This window comes from Dermacentor albipictus, unplaced genomic scaffold (genome assembly GCF_038994185.2).
Source record: "Dermacentor albipictus isolate Rhodes 1998 colony unplaced genomic scaffold, USDA_Dalb.pri_finalv2 scaffold_20, whole genome shotgun sequence".
NCBI lineage: Eukaryota > Metazoa > Arthropoda > Arachnida > Ixodida > Ixodidae > Dermacentor > Dermacentor albipictus.
The window spans coordinates 167,453-189,418 of NW_027225574.1; the positions used below are offsets into that span (position 1 = coordinate 167,453).

General features: G+C 47.3%; 1 protein-coding gene across 2 annotated transcripts in view; it reads right to left on the minus strand.

Annotated features, from left to right (window-relative positions):
* LOC139052208 (Golgi-associated plant pathogenesis-related protein 1-like) overlaps positions 1-21,966 on the minus strand; it is a 281,560-nt gene that overhangs the window by 66,677 nt on the left and 192,917 nt on the right. The window contains exon 1 of one of the 2 annotated variants that reach the window (XM_070529290.1): positions 3,828-3,987. The exons of the other annotated variant lie outside the window; for it this stretch is intronic. The gene's annotated coding sequence lies outside the window, so the exon portion shown is untranslated. Of the gene's footprint in view, positions 1-3,827; positions 3,988-21,966 lie in introns of those variants that run through there. 2 annotated transcript variants of the gene reach the window in all.

The window sequence follows — 21,966 nt, forward strand, 5'->3', positions numbered from 1 at the left end:
CGCGTGCTCAACCCTGGAGCACGCAACTACAAGTTGCTCCTGTTTGGTCAGAGGAATCCGTCTTGAAAGAAGCCGCATATATGTGTGTGCATGTGCGTTTCTAATAACTTAATTTAACGCACGAGTATTGCGCTAATGCAATATTGAAAAAAAGAAATGAGAAAAGAAAGCAGGTCTTCGATGCATGCACATCCACAGGATTCCGCTGTCGACGAGCACCAGCGACTGTTCGTTTCGTTTTTTTTCTGGTGACAAGCACAAACCAAGCGCGGGGCGCCAGTTGAGATCGACTTTATAAGCCTGGCGTTCCAGTCAGAACACCACGAGATGCCACGTGACCCATCCCGTGACTACGTCATGCAGCCGTAAGGCATGGCACGGCCGCTCGGCGATCGTGTTGTTTTCATCCAGCGGTCGTACGGGCGTGGTTACGAGTATTCTTAACGTGTGTGGTTTCGCTTCTGCGCTAAAAATTTATCGGCACTTTTCGTGCCAGCGTGCTTTCAACGAGGGCTTTAAAACCCCTCTAAAAGCGGATTTGTTATGTACTCCCCATTAGCTACAAACAATTGGCATTGTTAACGTAAGGCTGATAACTTAAGAAGAAGTTCATTACCGAATCTTAATTACGCTGTTAAATTAACCCACGTGGAATTTTCTTTTGTCCGCTCTTGTAGTCAATATTGTCATGCAATAAGTATTATTGTGGCTTAAATCCTCTATATTTAGTAATTACAATCGTCGCTGGACGGCTTCCGGTTGTTCTCACTAACGTAGGACGTTAAGTGTAGCGAGCAAGAAATGCATTGGCAGTGATATGGCGACATCGAGTAGCCGGAGTGCGTTAAAATCTAAGCCCGCAGATTCAGCCCCCCTCCCCCCCCCAAAAAAAAAAAAAAATTGAGCAGCAAACTCCCCCTCCCCCATCCCCGCCACCCACGCCACCAGTCCTCACACACATTCCTAAAGCGCTGCCAAGTCAATGTTGAGACTTGACAGCTGTTCGGCGGTAATCATTTTGCTGCCTTTTTCACTCCTTTTGGATGGTGGTAGTTATCGGCATTTCCTGGGGTGCGAACGCCAGTTTTCTCATCGATTCGGTGCCCGTGCGATTAACTCGAGATGCGTTCAGTTGTCTGCATCTATTCAGCGGTCACGCGCATCATTGTTGATTCGTTAGTTCAACCTTCTTTGTTTAGACTGATCCAGGGACCAGAAAAGGGATTTCGGTTCTTAGTCAGCATGGTCCGTATGCTCGTGGAACGAGTTGCGACCGGAGAATACGCCAGTTGCGCTTAACTTTTCCTTTTGCTTCATTATTTCCTCGAGGGACTGTTCACCGCGAGGCTGACAGATCCTCAAAACCATATGCCCGTGGTATGGGTTAGATAAGGTGGAGAATAAAAAAAATGCGAGACAGCGTCCGTTATCAAACCCTGCAATAACCCTTAAACCCACAAGTAATATGACTGTCACCCGTTACCTCGTCTGGTTTTTCCCTAATTATACAGCACTTTTCGTGCAAAATTGGCAACTGGAAACAAGAGTCGCAAGGAGCTGAGAAATTAAGCGATCTACTGAGGGAGAGAGCACAACCAACAGCCAAACAGGAATAAAAAGCTAAAATTATCAAATTCGACCGTTGTTTGCGAAAATATTTATGGATGAACTTCTTTTTTATTTAAACAAGAAGTACAGAAAACGCCGCCGGAAGTGGAGAATAATTCCGTGCGCTTTGAATGGCGCTTGTACAGTTATCGGTCGAGCCGCCTGACTTAGCTACAGCTCTGCTGTGCTTATGTAGGTGTTTTTCTCACCTTCCGCAGTGGGCGCAAAGCACCTAGAACCGCAGCGTCCTGCACTCTATGCGGTTGTACGGGAATGGCGGCCACACATCGTTACGCAACTTCCAAAATAACAATACGAGTCGGTTTTGGCACTTTGTAGAGCTGTAAATGAGGGATCTAAAAGGACTGTGATTGTTCCGCAAATATATATTTCTCTATATTTCTTCCAGAGGTGGTTAAAAAAAAGCTACAAGAAATCTTTAGTTTACACTTTCGCTTGTTTACTTGTTCTTGGCAGTGTTCTTCCTGCGGTTCTTTCCTGCGCGAGTCCATTTTATGTGGCTTCTTGTTTGCCAAGTAAAGGAAAGTTGTATCTGACAGGCGTACCTGTGAGATACACCTTATATCATTTCTCTCCTGCGGGTTGTCCCTCCCCCCCTCCCTTCCCCAGAAAGGAAAGTCCTGGGTACGTGCGTGTTCAGATTTTCAACACTTTTCCGCTGTACATAAAGACAATTTTACAAGTCAAGGTTGCCGTAAGTTATACGAAAAATTTTATGTGTTTGTCTTGAGGCGTGAAGCACATGTATTTCCGCACAGTGAAACAACAGGCCAGCGCTGGTCGGCGATCTTACTCAGGCGCTCCTGTAACGTCTATCCCAAGGAGGCTTATATATATGTATATACACTTAACCTCCTTGGTCTAAAGTGCACTCGATGGGAGGGCTCTTTGACGAGCAATTACTCGGGAATAATAGATGAGCGCTGCTATCCTACACTTTGTGGAATCGAAGGAAGATATTCGAGCAGTGTTGCCACGGATCATAAAACAAATAGTTGATTGTTGCTTCAAAAATCAGCAGAAGTCAGTAGATCCCATTATACTGTCAAAATAAGCATGTTAAACGGAAGTTTTTGACAGCACGGTTCCAGTTCTTATGGTTAGTTCCACAATGTGCCATCTCAGAAGCATCAGCACAGCACAATGACCTACAAAATTCTTGGCGCTGTGAGGGGCACAAAAAGCCACACGGCGCACAGGGAATCTGAACACCGTAACTATAAAAGATACCGCTTTCCAACCTTGAAACCAATTTTGGAAGTGTCTCAGATGACATCTGGTAGCTGAATCCTGAAGCCTATTTTGCACTACGCTTAAGCCAAGAAAGATAAAAAAAAAGGCACATATCGCTCGGTGCTCGTGCGCAGTAGACCTTGACTGCACTTTAGCAGTTACCTACTGAAAAAGTAGCACATTTCATAGAAAGTAGCAGAAAAAGCAAAAACACTTCACACAGTAGCACATCTCGCTGTCGCTTTCTTTCTCGAAGACGCCAAAAAGCAGTATGTGCCGAAGATTTCTCATTAGATCAATGAAAATCTGAAAAAAAAAAATAGTAGCGGCGGCAACACTGGATTCGAGTGGAGACCCGTTCGCGAGTACTGGGGTGAAGTCACCTTTCTTATATACAAAGGGGGATATGCGAGGAGCAGGGCTCCACGAATCTATCCGCGGCGGCAAGCGGGCACAGCGGCTACGAAGAGCAACACCGCACCTCTTGCGCCTTGGAACTAGTTGGGGAATGACTTGCAAGTCATATTTAATTAACCAGTTCAGCGTCGTGCTGCAGTTGGGACAAGCCATTTCCGTCTGCGTCGCGCACCAAAGTGCTTCGGCGAGACCGAGCGCAAATCTTATTCAGTGAGTGTTTCGCACCTCGTTCACCGTAGTAGACATACACGCAGATATATCCCATTTAAGCTACCGGGGAAAAAAATGGGCACATCACGCAACACTTATGGATGTCTTACAGAAATAAACGAAAACGAAAGAGAACCCCCAATAAACGAAAACGAAAGAGAACCCCCCCCCCCCCCCCCCCGAAACGCGAAAGGCTCACTTCGGTGGACACATAGCAGTCGTAGCCGTAGTAGTCTTATTTCAACAAGGTAAAGAAATGAGCCAGGCACTGCAAGGCATCAGTGCTATAGGTTGTTAAGTGTACTCATTCTACTGAAGAAGTACAGAAGACCACTTACCTCGAGCACGTGGTCCATGCGTATCGTTCGAAGTGTCCTTGTGAAACGAGACTACAAGATAACCAAATGAATGCAGCAACTACACAAAATAATCAGTCCGTCAAGAATCCGCCTTTTCGCACGGACGCCTTGGTTCCCAAGGGCCTTCTCTTTGTCCAGAAGCACCGGACATCACGGTAAACGCGGCAGTAGTCATACCGTGTGTACATGCCTTATAGCTCAGCAAGGGCACGCCCGTTATCACAGCGCGATATGCCACCAGCCGTTTCGTCTCGTGCACAGCCGAAAAGCCCGCACTGGCCCCTGCGGATGCTCCATATAACCGACGCGCTTTGACCTTTGGCAGCGCACGCAGTGAGCGCAGCTTCCCTCCTCCCCCCAATCGGGCGCCACTCTGCATTCTTTTCGCGAAGGGGAGGATTCGGGATTTCGGGTATAGACACAAAGGCAGCCAAACGGAGCCATTTACACGGCCCCATTTAGCACCCAGGCGCGTTACGGAGGAGCGGCGCGACCTCTGGCCTTTTATTTACACTTGTAGATGTTTTATAGTTCTTGCCCCGTTTCCAGCGTCTTGTTTTCGTGCCACGGTCGACTGAGGTCCATGGTCGTGTCACGGCCTTCTCGGCCGCGCTGGTCATGTCCGGGTGCTACGGAATGCGTTCACGCTTGGCGCGCCTATTGATCCGGCGGCTGTGTGGTCCTTGGGGCACGCCTGTCCAGCCGCGCACCGCTGCACCGCGCTTGTGAGCGGCCACTCTCGCGTCGCGCAGGCGAGGAAAGGCCGTGCCGCTCAACAAATCGACGTTCTTGCGAAATAAGGCAGGGAACATAAGGGTTTGTCGGGTATTGAACGAGAAGAAGAGGGAAAAAAAAAGACGCCCAACATTTTCCCAGTGGTTTCGGACGACGGCTCCAGCGCCATTTGCGCGAAGAGCAGTGGGTTCGCTTTCTTTTAAAGGGGCGTCATCGTCTCTCAAGCGCTGTGCCGCTCTAAACGACACAGCAGTCGTTTGATCGACAGTGGTCGACCAAGGGAATGCCTCGCGCTAGGGCCAATGTTTCACCAGGGGTCTCGTCTTCGCACTGACGGAGACACGTACGTCCCTTGGCAAACCAGCCGGCTCCAGCGACATTCCTTGATTCGACCACAGTCGATGGCTTCAAGTGATCATGCTATTCGAGCGATCGCCAGTGTAGCCATAAGCCGCGGTTCTCTCTCCCGACCTCTGTCCGCCGCTCGTCAAATCGAGGAAACAAGAGTGAGCTCTGGCGCCGATACCGTGTGAGAAGCGTGAGGCATTGCGAAACGCGACGTGACGCGCTATAGCGGTAGTTGCGCAAACTTTTCCCAAAAAGTACGATATAATACGGATAAGTTAATCGATTTGCAATACTTTGTTTGTAGTACTTATGCTGTGCATATAAAGCTTCCAGATATCTTACTTTGTTTTATGTAATTTATAAAAATTGAAGATTTATTTTGGCTTATTGGGAATAATTGCTTGAGCGACAACGGTAGTTTAGGAAAATAGCATGTTTCGAACGCAGTGGCTTTTACGGTTTTCATATATGTATGACAGTTGTATGGCTTCTCTTTTCCCCTCGTTCCACAACAGAGAACTTAGAATGCAGACAATGGCAAGAAGTAAAGGCCAGTGTGGGGCGAGTGCTTCAGGATTTGGCGCAGGCGTCGAGCGACCGAGGAGATTAAAATAATCTCCAACGCGATCCTTCTCCCGAACACACTGTCTTGCGGGCCTCACACCGGGGTTGGCCTCACACAGCCATCTTGGCTCGTGGAGTTTGCATTTTTTTTGTGGGGGTCGTGAGGACTCGGTTCATGTCTTTACGCAGTGTTTGCTTGCCGCGGCTCTTCTCCAGTGGATTGCTAATCTTTTTAGTCTTCCAGGTGTTCCATATCAGACTGTTCGCTTTTTGCACCCTTTGCCTAAGCAGGCGATAAAAGAGTCCGTGCTCCTTCTCGAGTGCTCATGCCAAGTTTGGTTGGCATGCTGTGATGCGGTTTGCGGGGGGCGGACATCGGGCCTCCACGAAGTGCTTGCGAAAGCACGGAAGGAGGTCTGGTTCCATCTCACTCGGGAGTGGCACCACTTGGGCGACAAGAAGTTTCTGGAGGTGTGGGCTCACTCTGCCGTGATTTCTGGTGAGTCAGGTGGAAAGCTCTCCATTAAGTTATGACGCATGCTTCCAAGGTCGCCCGACTTGGCTGTGTGTGCCAGTCGATCTGCCAGTGGAACCCAGAGCCGGAACCGGTCGTGGCGCACCCTCGTGCGGTCACGCAGCTCCGCGAATGGCTCTGGTGGTCTCCATGGTTGTACGCCTTGACCTCTTTTGTGCTAAGGCAATCCGAGAGTCTGTCAGGTTCGTGTCCGACAAGACCAACATGGCTGTTTGTGTGTTGAGTGCAGTAGCTCACTTGTGCTGCACCACACAAGCCCCCTTGTCCGGGAAGAACCGTTGGCTCGAGACAAAGCTTCCCGTCCGGTCAACCTGGACTGAAGGGGGCACCGGGGTCAATGTACTGAATGATGCTGGGTTGATGAGTACGTGCAAGCTTCGGTATGCGGCACCTCCGGGTGCCAAGTCCTCTTCCCATCTGACAACGGTACTAAGTTGGTCAAAAAAGTGTTCCACGTCGGGGTCGCCAGTATCGTGGACTCCTACTTAATCTCAAGCCTTCTTTGTTGGCGTCCTTGCGGGGAGTAGGCCGGAGGCCATCGTCGACGCTGGGGGCGGGCATCGTTACTAGATACTTAGTAACGTTGGGGGGCGGGGGTATACCGTGGCGCCGCCATGCGGAGTCATCCGTGTGACGTGCAATTGCTCCGCCAGCCCTCTCCTGCTCAGCCCGCAGCCGCTTTCGCGTCTTTATTTATTTATTTATTTATTGTTACTCTATTTCAATTCGACGAAATCAGTAAAATATGGCTATGGCTTCGTCGCTGACCATACGATATGTTAAATAGCTGTTCCGAAAAAAGTTAACTTCCTTATAAAGCCTCAGCCACCACTCCGGCTGCCGGCGTCGTCTGCTATGACCACCGACATGGAAACGGCCGGGTCCGCTGCTTTTCTAAAAGGTAAGAAACCATTTTGTCGAATTAAAACTAAGCATCAATGGTATTTAGCGTGTGCTTGCGGTAAAGAAACATATTTTGCTGCAGGAAATTCGTGCAACCTGTTCACCGTGTAATTTTATTCATTGTAGCTTTGCATCTACAAACGGGCCGCGGTTGGCACGACAAAGAAATGGCACTCGCAAATTTATATTTCTGTTTAGCCCGCATACCCCCATGGAGCATGACGCAAGTGGTTTCTCCGTTTTGTGGGAAGCAACCCAACATTCGATTTGAGCTGCATGCAGCCGTGGCCTTTCTCATATGATTTGAGGTTTATACACAAGACAGCCATATCCACGTGCACGCGTCATTCAGAGTTTAGCTTTGTTATTTTACAGCGAAAGCTGTATACTACTAACCTTCCGTAGTTTTTTCGGCGTCCGGCCAGAGAAACGGACTTAGCGATTTCTAACAAACTCATACAGGTACAGTGCGGCGGCGCAGATGTGAAAATGCGGAACAGATTAGAATGCTCGCCGTGAACAATAGCGTGTCGTCAAGGTTATCGCAGTATACCAGCAGGGGAGGTATCGGCGCTAAAAGCAGCTGCGTTATCGATCGAGCGGACACGTATGGTTCGTACACCCGAAGAACAACATGCGTACGAGGAGCGCCGGAGAGAACAGCATCGAGAATGTAAACGGCGTCGGCGCGAAACGACAACCGACGACGTACGTTTGCGCGATGATGAACGAAAACGACAATCGCGAGCCCTGGCACCTCCGAACGAGCAACGACGCCAGACTCGCTACGCGAAAAATGACAACCATTCCACTGTGTGAAGATGGAATGGTAGCGCAAGCACTTTGCTTTTCTTTGAGATCTTTGACTGTCGTCAGCTTTCGCTGCCATTCCATCTTCACAGAATGGAATAGCTGTCATTTTTTCTGACAGGCGGTTACTTTGCGACGTTGTAGCTAGATAAGATTTTACATTTTCGCCAGCAGTCTGACGACGAGCACACGTTTGTCTCTGGTATGATTTTAATATTTTTCTGTTGCTTCTTATAGCGCGAATCTTATGTGGTTGTCACACGGTGCATTTTCGATGACGATCGAGGCAGATCGAGATCGATTTTTTTTCCACAATTAGCTCCCGGATTCTGCAGCTTGCACAAAGAGGGGCCAATCACTATCGAGAAATTTGGTCCCGATCGGGCTCAGTCGCAATTGAAAACGCACCGTGTGACACCCGACCGTATTACTCTGCGCATTTGAATGCACTAGCATGCTGCCACTCTGCTGCTCTGAAGATTCACAGGACGCACTGGTCAATTCTTCGACGACACGGCTCTGGGTGCAAGGCAGCGCTTTTTCCATCCTGCCGCGAAAGAAACAAATGTTATGGTGGCAGTTTTCAGCCAACGAACAGTGCTCAGCGATTGAAACACGATACTAGGAGCGCGGGGTTGACGGCACATCTTGCGCCACCGGTGGGCGCTAGGGACACCGAGCTGATGCATTTCTGCACCGCATGAAAGCGAGATCCTTTGTGATGCATTAACTGTGACTGCATACGGCCCCGCGTCAATCACCTACTGCTCACCAACGGCGTAAGAAGCACCGGCCGCCATGCGGTCCAAGTATTGCGTATCCCTCGCTGAACACTTGACGTGAGCGATCGTCTCACGTCGTCTACTACTCACGCTCGGAGTTCGTACATGAACTCTTCTTCGCGGAAGTGCTTGCTGCAAACACGTGCTTAGCAGCTCGGTTCCTTACATATTCGTACCCCTAGCAGCGATGCGTCGCGCAGCTTCTTTTCTTTGGGGTAAAGGTGAAAGCTCAGGCCCTGCTCCTTCGTGTTCGTAGCGCACTGCGGCACGGAGCTGTAAAGTACCATGCCGCCGATAACTTTGAGCGTACTTTCGCAGTTTGTGTAGTCTGTAGGTTTCCACGCAAATGAAGTGAGTACAAAACAGCGCTGTTCCACGGGGAAGACGCTAGGAAATAGCGGTTAAAAAACGCGTTCCAACCGTCCGCTTCCCTTCGTCGGAGCATGGTGGAATCACGTGATCCAACGTAGCACTTCAAAATGATTGCAGTGCCCGCATATCCAATAGTAGGCCTCACGCCTGGCCTGCGAGCGAGACAGTGACCGTCAAGCCAAGCTTGGTCTGCGAGCCAAGTGGCCGTAAAGCATGGCAAGAGAGAGAGATAAGGAAGGCAGGGATGTTAACCAGTCAAGAGTCTGGTTGGCTACACTGTGCTGGCGGAAGAGAGAAGGGGAAGAGAGAGACAGGAGAAAGAGAGAAAGAGGGTATAGAGCCGTGCATAGACAGTCATTGAGTGAAAGCCACTTGTGCATACCAGAGGTTCTGAGAAAGCACAAAAGTGCCTTCACTGCCTTCTGAGCCGATGATCGGTGGGGACGGTGCTCTAGTACTGTCCGTTCACTCAGAAGACGATCATCTAGTTTCCTCAATGTGTTAGACAAAGATTGTCATTCTGCTTGAAATTGAGGACAGTGGCACAATAAGTGATCAATGTTCTTGCATCCGCAAACATCACATGCAGGACTATCAGCCATTCCAATTAATGCTGCGTAGAGTAAGCTTTCGTGAAGGCAACTCCCAACCACAACGGACACAGACGAGACGCTTCGCGTCGGTGCAGTCCGGTCGGAGGTCTGAGTTGCAGTGAAGGGTTTAGTCTGCGCAGTCTAGTGCACCTTTTATGCGCGGTATTCTACTCTGCTAAGGAGAGTGTGCGTGCTAGAATGCGAAGTTGTGTCGCAGCGTCGGTCCTTGAGAGCGGAATTTCGACGCAGCGGTCTTCTTTGTCTGACGTCCGAGCTGCCTTATCTACGTCATCATTTCCAATGATACCGCAATGGTCTGGCATCCATTGAAAGGAGATACCATGGCCTTTTTCTCTCAAGTGATGCACAAGTTCCATGATTTGTCATGTAAGTTGATCATGAGTTCCATGTCGGAGAAACGACTGCACTCATTGCAAGGCCGGCCTTGAATCGCAGAAGACTGCCCATTTTCGAGGACTTTCAGCATCTATCACATGAAGTGCGTCGTGGAGAGCCGCGAGCACTGCAGCTGTATACGTAATAATAATAATATAACTACAGCGCCACCGTAACTAGTTGATGTAGTTGATTCATCAGCATAGACGTGCGTGCAGTCACTCTATTTCTCGTACAAGAGAAGTAAAAATAAGTTGCTTGAGTGCTGATGACGGCAAGTCAGACTTTTTCTGAAGTCCTGGGATTATAAAATTTAGTTGAATACGGCTCACACAGTATGGAGAATCGAAGGTCTTGACGCAGACGCGTAACCTGACCTGAGAGAGGTACGATTGGCGAAGACAGTTGCACTGAATGTCGTGCGGGGCCTTACTACTGGGAGACTTGCGCGATGGTGGGTAGGGGTCCGAGCGAAGTGTCTTATGTGCACATGCATTGTTTCAGTGGTAATTTGCGTTCTAATGGTGTAATCTTGAGCGACTGTAATAACTTTAGTCGTTGACGCACTCCGCGGTAGACCAAGGCATATCTCGAGGGCTTGGGCTTAGATGCTTTGGATTATATTCCGGTTATTTCTGCAGGTGTTGGAGATGACGGGTAGGCTGTATACCACAGGAATCCAGTAAAGAGGACCCTGTACTGTTGCAACACAGATTGTATTGGCACTCCCCAGGTCTTTCCTGCTAGGAACTTAGACATATGGCAAATTCCTGTAAGGCGTTTTCTCACATAATGCACATGAGGGGCCCAGGAGAGATTTCTGTCAATGACCACTCCCAAAAATATGTGACTTGTGCTGTATGAGATCAGCTGTCCGTCGATGGATATCACGTACGGAGACATTGGTTTCCTGGTAAATGCCACCACTGCACACTTTTTGCATGATATGTGAAGTCTTTGTTCTCGAAAGTAGGATGTTAAAGGAAGGAAAAAAAATATAGGAGGTGGCCTACCGCAACGCGATTGAAGCCAAACACGGTGGCCCAGCACGTGATCGCACGTAAAAGTGTGCGGTTGATTTGAGTGTTGCCGCTCTGCAGGCAGAGCCACGACAGTGAAACTGAACAAGCGCGCACCGAATAAATACTACTGGAATATCTACTGGGAACGAAAATTTCCTACAATATTCGAAAGGGAACGCTGGCGCTGCAATCGTTGAGCCACCATGGGAATGATGGGACATCCAAAAAACAAACCATTAGATCATCACATCAAACTATTTTTTAATGACTTTAACATCGAGCAAGTTCATAGTTGCCGGTTCCTTGGTGTGTTTTTTCGTAGCGATTTGGGTTGGAGTGATCATATAAACTACATTAGACTAAAAATGGCCAGATCTATTTATGTTATTTATCGTGTTAGACATCTCCTCCCACTAAAAGTTAAAAAACAGTTATATTTTGCCCTTGTTCAGTCTCACCTGGTGTATTGCAACCTAGTGTGGGGTACATGCAACAAAACTGATTCACACAAATTGCTTTCTCTCCAGAAAAGAGCTCTACGTTTATTAAGTTCAAGTTCATCTGTTGAAGCAAATCTTTTCGAAACATTTCATGTTCGCAATTTCTTTCATTTATTCAATTTTAGTTTGGCTCTTCACATTTTTTATAAAATCAAGCATGACTTTAACTCTTTTTCTAATACATATAATTCAAGAAACGTTGCGTATGGTCTACGTTCCGTTGCCCTATCTACTGTAAGACCCAGAACAAATTATGGTAAACAAACAACCGATTATCAAATTATAACATTGTGTAATGCCTACCAGTCTCTTACTCAGATTGCTTTAGAAACTTATAGTGTGTCTGTATTTAAGAAAAAACTGACGATTCTTTTCCCCCCCGGTTAAATTTCAGCTAATTTCTGTATACTTGTTTTGTTCTGTATAATTCTGTATAATGTTTTGTTTATTGTTAATGGATATTTATTATTGTCTATCATTAACTATTTTTCTATTGTGATCATGTTTGCTCATTTTTTTTCTTTTTTTTTCTTTTGTCCATTCGGCCCCCGTTTCCATGATGTGTGATCGGGGTGTAGGCCTTGTCAGGAGGTATGCTTGGTCTACTTCCTTTAGCCTCACCTCGAGGGCATATTGTATATAATATGGCCAAATAAACATACTACTACTACTACTACTACTACTAAACTACTGGTATTTGTCTTCGTGCTTGTGGATTCAGGCGTCCTTGTGGAGTCGTGGTTTATTACGCTTTGTACGCCTTCATCGTCGTAAATTTCAGAGCAATCTATACTTTTCTAAGGGCAGAACACGCTGCGAACACGCGCAATCGCTACTGATTGCAGCGGTTTAGCGTGTGGAGGTATCCAAATTGAAACGTGCCAAGCGTCTCAAGCCACTGGCTTGCCCGCGATAAGTTCATAAGGGCGTTTCATATCGCTTGTCGATGCATGCGTCACTGGCGTATTCCGCGTTCGGCTTTCGAGCAGGACGGACGTGTGATGGCTCGCTCCGTGCGAAGTCCTTCGGCGGCCGCTGCTGGCCGCGGTGACAGTTTTTCTTCTGCACCCTCGGATAATAGGATTTTGCTGCCAACATTTCCTTCAGGCGAGAGCATGCAGCAGTGCGTTTTTTTGCACGGTGACCTTGCAAGAAGACCATACCGCTTGGAAAATTTTCGAGAGCCATTGGAAGAAGCCGGCATCATCACGAACATCACGGGTATAGGAGCCTTCCAGGTGAACCCATCTGGTTAGTTAAGTTGCGCAGCAAGGCTGACAAGGATGCACTGGTGAAAGCGGGTGGACTTCAAGTCAAGGGCGGCTTCTGCGCTGTCATTGACCCCATCCAAGAAGGCAACACCGTGAAAGTACACTGGTTCGACTTTGCTGTCCAAAATGATAGCTTTCGGCAAGCGTTGAACAACTTTGGTGACGTCCTTGAAGTTTCGAACGACAAGTCGTCCTTCTCCGGCTTTGAATATGCGACGTTCACGACGAGGGTACTGCGAATGAGATTGAAGAAAGGTGTTAAACTTGACGAGCTGCCTCATCTTTTCAAGTTTGGAAGTGGCACCGTCCTTATTGTGGCCCCGGGTCGGTCACCGCTATGTTAGAGGTGCCGCATGCAAGGAAACATACGGCGGGACTGCCAGACGCCACGCTGTGGTGTGTGCCGGGTGTTTGGACATGAAAGAAAAGATTGTGCGAGGAGCTACGCTAGAGTAACTAAAACGGTTCTCCCAACAGACGACGTAGAAGAAAACAATGGCCGCGGAGGATGCCGAACAGTCTGCCCCGAACAGCAACACCAAGAGGACTTCTTCTTGGGCAAGTTGGTGCTTAGATTTCCTAGGTATACTTTGTGGCACAAGATACATTTCTTGAAAAGGGACAGAAGAAAGGAAGACAGTGAAGCGCCAGACTACCAACTGTTTAATGACAGCCTGAACAAACGTATAGAAGAAACAGTAGAAGCTTGATGTGGGCGAGTTGGTTTTGCATACTTGAAGAAAAGAGCGCTACAAAGACGCGGACTAAAAGAAGAACATGTACGACGGACAAGGCGCTACTTCCAACTAAATGTTTTTTGAAGAAACAGGCTTTTAAATAGATACAACGTAGAATGGCCCATCGTGACAACCCGACCTTCCTATCTCATTAGAAATGCTCTCTTTTTCGGTAAGCGTTACTGAAGGGCAGCTAATGCACGTGCGCTCGGCCTTTGCAATGTGGAAAGCTTCTAATATCTGCCGTTCTAGTCTATCTCTAGACCGTATCTCTAGACCGTGCCAGAAACCTGGTGTCACGAAGATACGGGCGGCAATTGTGACGTTTACAGTGTTCTGCCAGATGGCCCCCCGCATTGTTAGTAACAATGCCTATCTCGTAGGGTATCTAGGGTAGCCCTTCAACAGTCCCTGAAATGTTCGGCGTGCTGTTTCTGGCAGCCCGCCAGAAGGCTACCCTCAGTCAGGTGCAGGCTACCCTCAGTCTGTCTTAAATGCCGTGGTCGAGTTCCTCCTACAGAAGCTGAAAACTACCGCTGCGAGTGGGGAAACGCACTCGAAGGAAAGGGAGCAAGTAAAACCAGAAGTAGTACCTGATGTGCACCGTGTGAGCCATAACCTCAAGAAGGTAGCTACCAGATATGGCATTCCGGTTGTCTTTTCGGCTCCTAACAAGTTAGCTCAATTGTGCCCCCGGATGACATGCGAGGGGCCGCGGGGCTGCCAGAAGCAGCACGCCAAACATTACAGGGACTATGCTGAAGGGGTGGTCTACGAGATGCCCCTAGATTGCGGCAAGTCATACATCGGACAAACGGGACGTTGTGTTAATGACAGACTGAGGGAGCACGCTAATAGCATTGGCAAGTGTGACAAGGCGCATCTTCCTGCGCACTGTAAAGCCTGTCGTTGTACGCCATGCTTTGAACAAGTATTGATTTTTGGCAAAAGTAGGGACCAAACTGCAAGGGAGTTGTTGGAAGCGTTTTATATTAAAAAGAGAGGGTCTGATTGTGTCAGCGATACATCTATCCTATTATATTCCGCAGAAATGTGCTTTATCCAAAGTATGTTATCATGACCATTGTTAAGAACGGCCAGCTGCAGTGCAAGTTTGCCTGCCAGTTACGCCAGCGGTGGAAACCTCATCTTGGAATGCCGCCGCCAACCTCTAGCCACGGCGTGGCTAAGTTGACTTTGGGTCGGTAACAATACGCGCATCCTCCACTCTCCGTCGCTTCAGCTAGGATGCGTTGTGACTGAAGGAGTTCGACGAAGCAGGCTTTGTGCGCAACACGACAACGCGGACCTGATCTGCTACGGGTGGGGAAGTTGCCGCGGGAACGCCGACGGAGGCTCCTTCCCACGCACCGACCAAGACGCAAGACAACGCGCTACCCGGAACGACTCCGAGTTCTACGAAATTCTTGTGGTGTCGGTTTCGGACCGTGAACACGTGTGTGTGTGCATGCGTGTGTGTAAACCGTCCTGCGGAGAGGCGGCTAGTTTTGCGATGACTAAACGAACGTTCGCGTTATCTTGTATCGCGGGAGGACCGAGTGTTTAAAAACTGCTGTTGTGAGGATGCTCGATACACTTTTCTTAAGCAGTCATGTTGGACTGAGACTCTCTCAAGCAGTCGTGTTAAACTGACGTGCTTTCTCTCGCAGTCACGCTAGACTGATGAACTGCATGTAAATATTGTAAATAAACCCGTGTTCCTCGTTCTCGATGAGAAGCAGTTCTTCACTTCATCAATGTCCTCAGCGTGGATAAGTTGGACGACGGCATGGGCCAGCTACCTTCAAATTCATACCGGACTCCAATCTTGACAACGGATCACGAGCGATGGGATTGAGCCCCCAATCCTGACACCATGTTGCTCTGTCACACCTTGGCTCCCTGCGCATGAGCGGAAGTTGTGTTTTCTTCTACACGTTTGTTCAGGCTGTCATTAAACAGTTGGTAGTTTGGCACTTCACTGTCTTCCTTTCTTCTGTCCCCTTTCAAGAAATGTATTTTGCGCCACAAAGTATACCTAGGAAAGCAACACCAAGGAACGCGAAGACAAGACCCGGGAGACGGACGCCGAGAAAGCTGCAGGGACAACGCCTGACCGCCAGGACTTGACGAAGGCAACTGAGTAGCTTGCCGAAATAGGCACAACGCGGGAGCCATTGCACTTAAGCAAGTGAAGAGGAAGACATGAGCGACAGCACAGAAAGCACTACAGCAGAAGATAAAGCAGATGCTACGGGGGTGACTTCGGCGCGCGGGAAGCGTCCTAGAACAGGCCTTCCGGAGTTGACGGAGGACAGCACTGAACGCAAGGTTAAACGCCTGGAGCGTCAGTGCCATCGCGTTGCTGCGCAATGGCGAAGAAATATGTCCCCGAAGTCCGGTCGGCGCCATCGTCACCGGTTTGGGGTCAGGGACGCGACAAGTAACACTCCGGTGTTCCAACTACAGGGTAAAGCTACGGTAAGCGTTGTACTGTTGCTTCGCGCTCACAATCCCCATGATTAGTATACCTGCATTATTACGCGTCGGTACGATCAATTTACGGGGTCTAGGGGCTAGTCGCAAGCAATATCAGGTCAAACGCATAATGCAAGAAAGAGGTCTAGGTCTGCTTGCGGTCCAGGAGACTAAGGTTAGCAGAGAGGAGGCGACCGAAGGCTTGTTAGCAAAATTTTCTTTACGGTACATTTTATGCGTGAGCCATGCGCTAACATCAGCAGGGTGTATCTTGTTTGTTAAAAATTAAATTAATACTGTCGTTGAAACGGTTACAAGTTGATTGCAAGGACGTTTGTTTTGTGTGATCTTTCCTACGAAGAGGCGAAGTTTAGATTTATTTGTCTCTAGGCACCTACAAAGCCGCATGAAAGATGTTTGTTCTTTCGAGAATTGAGTATGTATTTTGATTGTGAGAAGTGTCTGTGTTGGGGGACTACAATTGAATCCTTAATCAAGAAGACCGTTCAACCACTGCTAGTATAAATGATCAAAGTGTTGCGTATCTTAAAGAATGCGTGAGTAAATTTTCTTTAAGTGATGTGGCACAGTTCGCAAGAGGGGGAAGTCACCAAAACTTCACACACTTTCAAGTGTCATGGTTACCGGCGCACGAGACATGAATCCGGACAGACGCACAAAACACACTTATAATATATCACAGCGATAATTGCCCGTCAAATCTACATACAGCCGCAAAAATGATTACACTGAGTTTGATTTCTCCCCATCCCACTAATGTCTTTCCCGAGTTCTTAAAATGTCCTAATAAGTCATGCGCGATGTGCCGCTTACGTCTGAGTCGGTGTAGTTCTTTCGCATTGCTCGGTGGACTACTGGCATCTCTGCTGAGGTTTGTCTCCATAGAATAGGCCTGGCTTGTCGAGCGTTGTCGTCGGTGAGGACAAGGCTGCGCCCGTAGCATAGGACGGGGACGTTGTCCTCGGACCAAGCCTTTGCTGGCGACCACGGTGTACAGCCGCGGGGTGTGGAGCCACTGGTGTCCTCCTCCTGCTCAACTCTTTTTCAATCTCGACGTCCTTGTGTTGTCTTGTCTTGTGTCCTCAACAGTGGCGCGTACCGACTATGGGGGATTGGCCAAGAAGCAGGCGGTTTTCCGTATGCTTAGAAGTAAAGCGAAACTATATTTGAATAGTGGAGCATGGGACGATAGAACTGTAATTTAGAAGTGTAATGAAAATATTGTTAAGAATTTCGATAAAATAAGTTAACGTAAAGAAATGAAATAATAGAAATTATGAATAATTTTAGAAATTCAGCAAGGTACTCTTTTCGTCTCTCTAATAAAATTGTAAACTGCCAGAAAAGCATCCCTGTGGCTGGATCCCAGTGAAGTCACCCCAAAAGAAAGAATGCTTGGCGAGGTTAGGGATAGGCAAAGTTTGGTGAATGAGTATTCTAATAGTTTTCTTTGTCTTAGAAAGCGGCGGCACGAGAGAAAGTAATGTTCGATAGTTTCAGGAGCACTGCAAAAAGAACATAGAGGGGATATTGCGAGACCAGACCTGTGTAAGTAAAAATTTAGAGGAAGTATACCACATCTCAATTTTGTAAAAGAAACTTCCGATTGCCTTGAAGGACACCAATTATTATCTCATGGGAAGCCAAGATGGTGGAAATCACAAGACGGTGTGAGAATGGATATTGCAGAGTTTTGAGATATAGCGAAATTTATGTACCTATAGCCGCGGTGACATAAGCTGATGTCGGCCTTCGCCCCCCGTTCAGGGATGCTCGTGCGAGTGAATCAGCCATTTCAGTCAAGAGCAACCCATGATGCCCCGGTACCCAAAGCAAACATACTTTTCGTAAGTATGGAGGTACCATCGAACGAAATGTTCTATGAATTGCTGGATTTAAAGATGCAGTTAGTGCTGTGCATACAGATAGCGAGTCGGTCACAATAACAGCTAATGGGTCATTTTGGGGGAGTTTTCGTAAGGCTAATATAATCGCTAATAATTCTGCTTGAAATATAGGTGTGAAGTCGAGAAGGCGAAGGGAGCAAGACCATTGAAGAGATTGAGAGAAGATCTCAACTCCTGCCTTCTCATTGCACACAGAAACGTCAGTAGCTATTACATTGTCAGTGGTTAGCTGGTGTAGGTGGCCGTGTAAGATATTAATTAAATCTCGCCTTGGTAATAGTTTAGCATGATTTGGAAATATGTCCTTGAACTAAATTTTAGGCCTGCTAAGGCATCATTTGAATGGTAAACCAGCGTAGGGACACATCCAATTGTTGTAACTGCTGCTCCTTGTTCACCGCCTTCTTCGCCCAGTGTTCTAGCTGACTTCTTCCTTCTTCTCCTGGAGCAATGTTCTGTTATTTTTCACCTCGCTCCTTACAGACCACGTCAGCCTCATCCTCTTCCTTCTTCTCTCTCTTTTTGTTATTCTGCTTCAATTCGTGACAAAAGGCACCAGTCATGCAAGACTACATCGAGTGTATGGGTGTTCAGAGATGGCGCCTTTGTGTCAGAACTACGATGTTGATGCTCTTTCTTTCAGTGATCATTGTTTAGTGACGTTTGAGATTGGCCAAAAGCAAAAACGAAAACTTGAATAGGATAGGTGAAAATTGAACGCCAAGCTAATCAAAGTTGACGTGTTCATAGATAAAAAGAAAGAAACCGAGGAGTCTCTTGATGACGCACTATGCAGTGCCGCACAGAAATGGGAGTTATATAAACAAAGGGTGAAATTTAACGCTATAGAAAAAGGTTGACACATGTAGTATCAAGCTTAAAACACGAACAAGGCCTATGGCAGAAGCTGGAAGCCTTGGTGCGAATCAAAACATTTAATCCGGGTTTTGTGACGCAAGAACTGCAAGTCCTTAATATAAAACTAGAAAGCTTAGAGGAAGTTAAATACACAGGTGCGATTATACCTGCGCGTGGTGAAAAATATCTCGCGGGGAAGTATAAACAAAGCGAGCTTTGTCAGATGAAAAGGCGTACGCTCGAGGAAATGAAATTTTGGGTATAGAATGTAATGGTAAGATATTGAGAGAGCAGAAAGTTATCATGACGGCATTTGAAAGTTACTGTCGAGAAATGTTTGCTTGTAATGAGCCAAAGCTGCCGGGCTACGAGGAAGAATGTTTGGCAGAAATGCCGACGCTAGGCAAAGGGGAAATGAATTTACGAGTATTAGAAATGGATATCAGTATTGGAGAGATTGAGAGGGCTATTGAGGAACTAAGCCCGGGCAAAGCTCCTGGTCCGGATGGGATTACCGCGGCATTTTACAAAGCGTTCAAGACGGAGATGGCAACAGCATTAGATCGAAGTAGTTTCAGACGCACTCGAGCGGGGGACTTTAGCTCCATCGTTCAATCGTGGGCGCACAGTACTAATCCCAAAAGGCAAAGATAGAAATATTTTGCGTAAGGTAACGGGATACAGGCCAATTACGTTGACAAATGTTGATTACGAAGTTTAAATAAAAGTTCTTGCAGCAAGGCTGCGAGAGTTATACGGAAGTTAGTTGGGCCGCATCAGACATGCGGCGTCAGGGGTAGGAAAATATTTACAAATATTCATGTAGCTAGAAGCATTTTAAAATATTGCGATAGCGCTCTCCTCAAGGAGCGATGCTGCAAATTGATTTAGCTAAGGCTTTTGACGTGGTACCACATAGTGTTCTCTTTTTGTAAATAATTATGTAGGACTTGGTTCTGTCATGTTCAAAGCCATCAAAATGGCATATGAAAGTTCATGTACCAATTTAATTGCTAATGGGGAACTTTCACAACGCATACAAGTACTCGCTTCCGTTCGACAGGGTTGTCCGTTAGGTCCTTTACTTTTTGCTTTATTTTTGGAGCCACTCTGTAGAAAAGATAGTTAATAGTACAGAAGTCAGAGGGTTTAAGATACAATCGTGTGAAGTGCGTGTTCTAATTTATGCCGATTACGTCGCCATATTTGCTGCAGATAGGGAGAGTGTTAGCTCATCGTTAAGAATTACTGAAAGGGTTTGCGAGAAAAGCGGCAGTCAAATCAATAAGCAAGAGTATGCGTCTCTGGTGTGGCCACTGGAATGCCAAGCCCGCTGTTTTTGAAGATATCCAGACGCTCACGACACCTAGCACTTACCGGGGGTACCTTTGGATAGGTATTGTGAGAACGAGTCACTCTGGCTCGAAAAAACGGATGAAATGCGTGCGGTGGCCGAAGCATCGGGTGGCCGTAAATTGTCGACTTTTGCACCTGCCACTATTTGTAACGTTTTTCTTGCTGCGAAAATTATGCATCTTCTGCAGGCACTGTATAGCGCACGTAAACACATTAAAAAATTTCACCGAATCTTTGCCACGTTTATCTGGTGTTCTACGTGGGAGCGAACATCGAGGACAAGACAACTTTCATTTGGGCTAGATGGTGCATACTTGAATTAGGAAGGAACAGCGCCAACTAAGAAGACCACGAGAGGGAGAACGACACAGGACAAGCGCCAGTCCTGTGTCCTGTGTCGTTCTCCCTCTCGTGATCGTCCTAGTTGGCGCTGTTCCTTCCTAATCGAGGACAAATTTGTTTCGTCGAGTAAAGAAAGCTGGTCTGTCGTTGTGCCACTTGTTTCTTCAGCAAGTTGTATAACGTTTCATATTGATAAGGGACGAAAGAGACCCTTTTCTGTGTTGTTTTTTTCAAAGCATGTCAACAGTTTCTATGCCTGATCTTTTTCTTCAGCAAATGGCCCTCATTACACAATTTCACTGTTATTGCGCGAAGTTGTAACGTCCTATCGGTTCTTCAAGGCAAGATTTTCACTTGAATACCATTCCAATGTAAAAAGAAAGCGTGTTTTGAAGGATCTTATTGAGAGTGTGTTCCCTGTATCGGTTAATGTTTCGAGAAAGGCCTGGGCAAGACGTACTTAAAAGAGTTACAAATACGTGGATACCGGCAAACGTTAAAACATTTTTCTTCAAGCTTCACACGGGAACCTCGCCTCTTAAACTTGGTTAGAGGAAAAAGGGATTTATGTGCCATGACGAAGCAGATGCTTTCTGTGCAACAAAGTTGAAACAATCGAACATGTTTTCATTGATTGTAATAATGCCATATTCGTTTGGGATATATTGCAGAGAACTGTACAGATAGACGTACCCCTCAATCCACATGACATTCGTTTTTTACCACCTGAACACGATTTTGAACAGATGGACGTTATCTTTTTACTCGGGCTGCGCGCACCCTGGCGTAGTCTGTTAGCATATATAGACACTGTGATGATAAAGGCCGATCTGTGTATGATAATTTTGAGGAAATGGTTGTGAAAGTACGTGACGTGTACAAGACTATTGACTGTGATGAAGATGTGGTGTCAATGCTAGATACTGTAACGCATATAAAACGAGTGTGATCTGTGATCACAAACTCCTGTGAGGTTAGCCAAGCTGGAAATAAAGAAAAAAAAAAGAAAGCGTCCGTGGCGTAATGGTTTCAATACCGGGCGTCTGTGCTAGAGGTCCTGTGCTTGAATCCTGCCATCGGATAATTTTAACATTTATTTAATCTTTTATTACGCAGCACATTGTTCAAAATGACGAGTTTACAAGGTCACGAAGCCGTTTGAAGTCAGAAGTACGAAGTTTAGGCAAATCCATATACTTCGCATAATTCTTACACTGGCTCAACTGCTTCCATTGCAGCTCCCGTAGACCCTAGCGCCAGAGCTCCCTCCAGTAATTATCGCATGAACTGCATGCTGGGAAACAAACGTCTCACCAAATCTCGACTCTTGCTGCGCGATGTCAATGCAAGACGTTACGTGTTGGGCCGCCACTGAGCACCATGACTTCACGAAGCGCTCGCCTGTCAATGGCGTCAGCAGCATAGCTTCCATGACTCTATTCGCCGGTACTGGCTGCCTGGTCATCGTTGGCGAGCGCATTCCTGTCGCTCCTGTCGGCCCGCAGTTAACCAACGTCGCCTGCTTATTCGTGCCGTCCATCCGTTCCTAAGGAAATTCTTGCCCAGGCCTTGTCCGCGTACGGCAAGG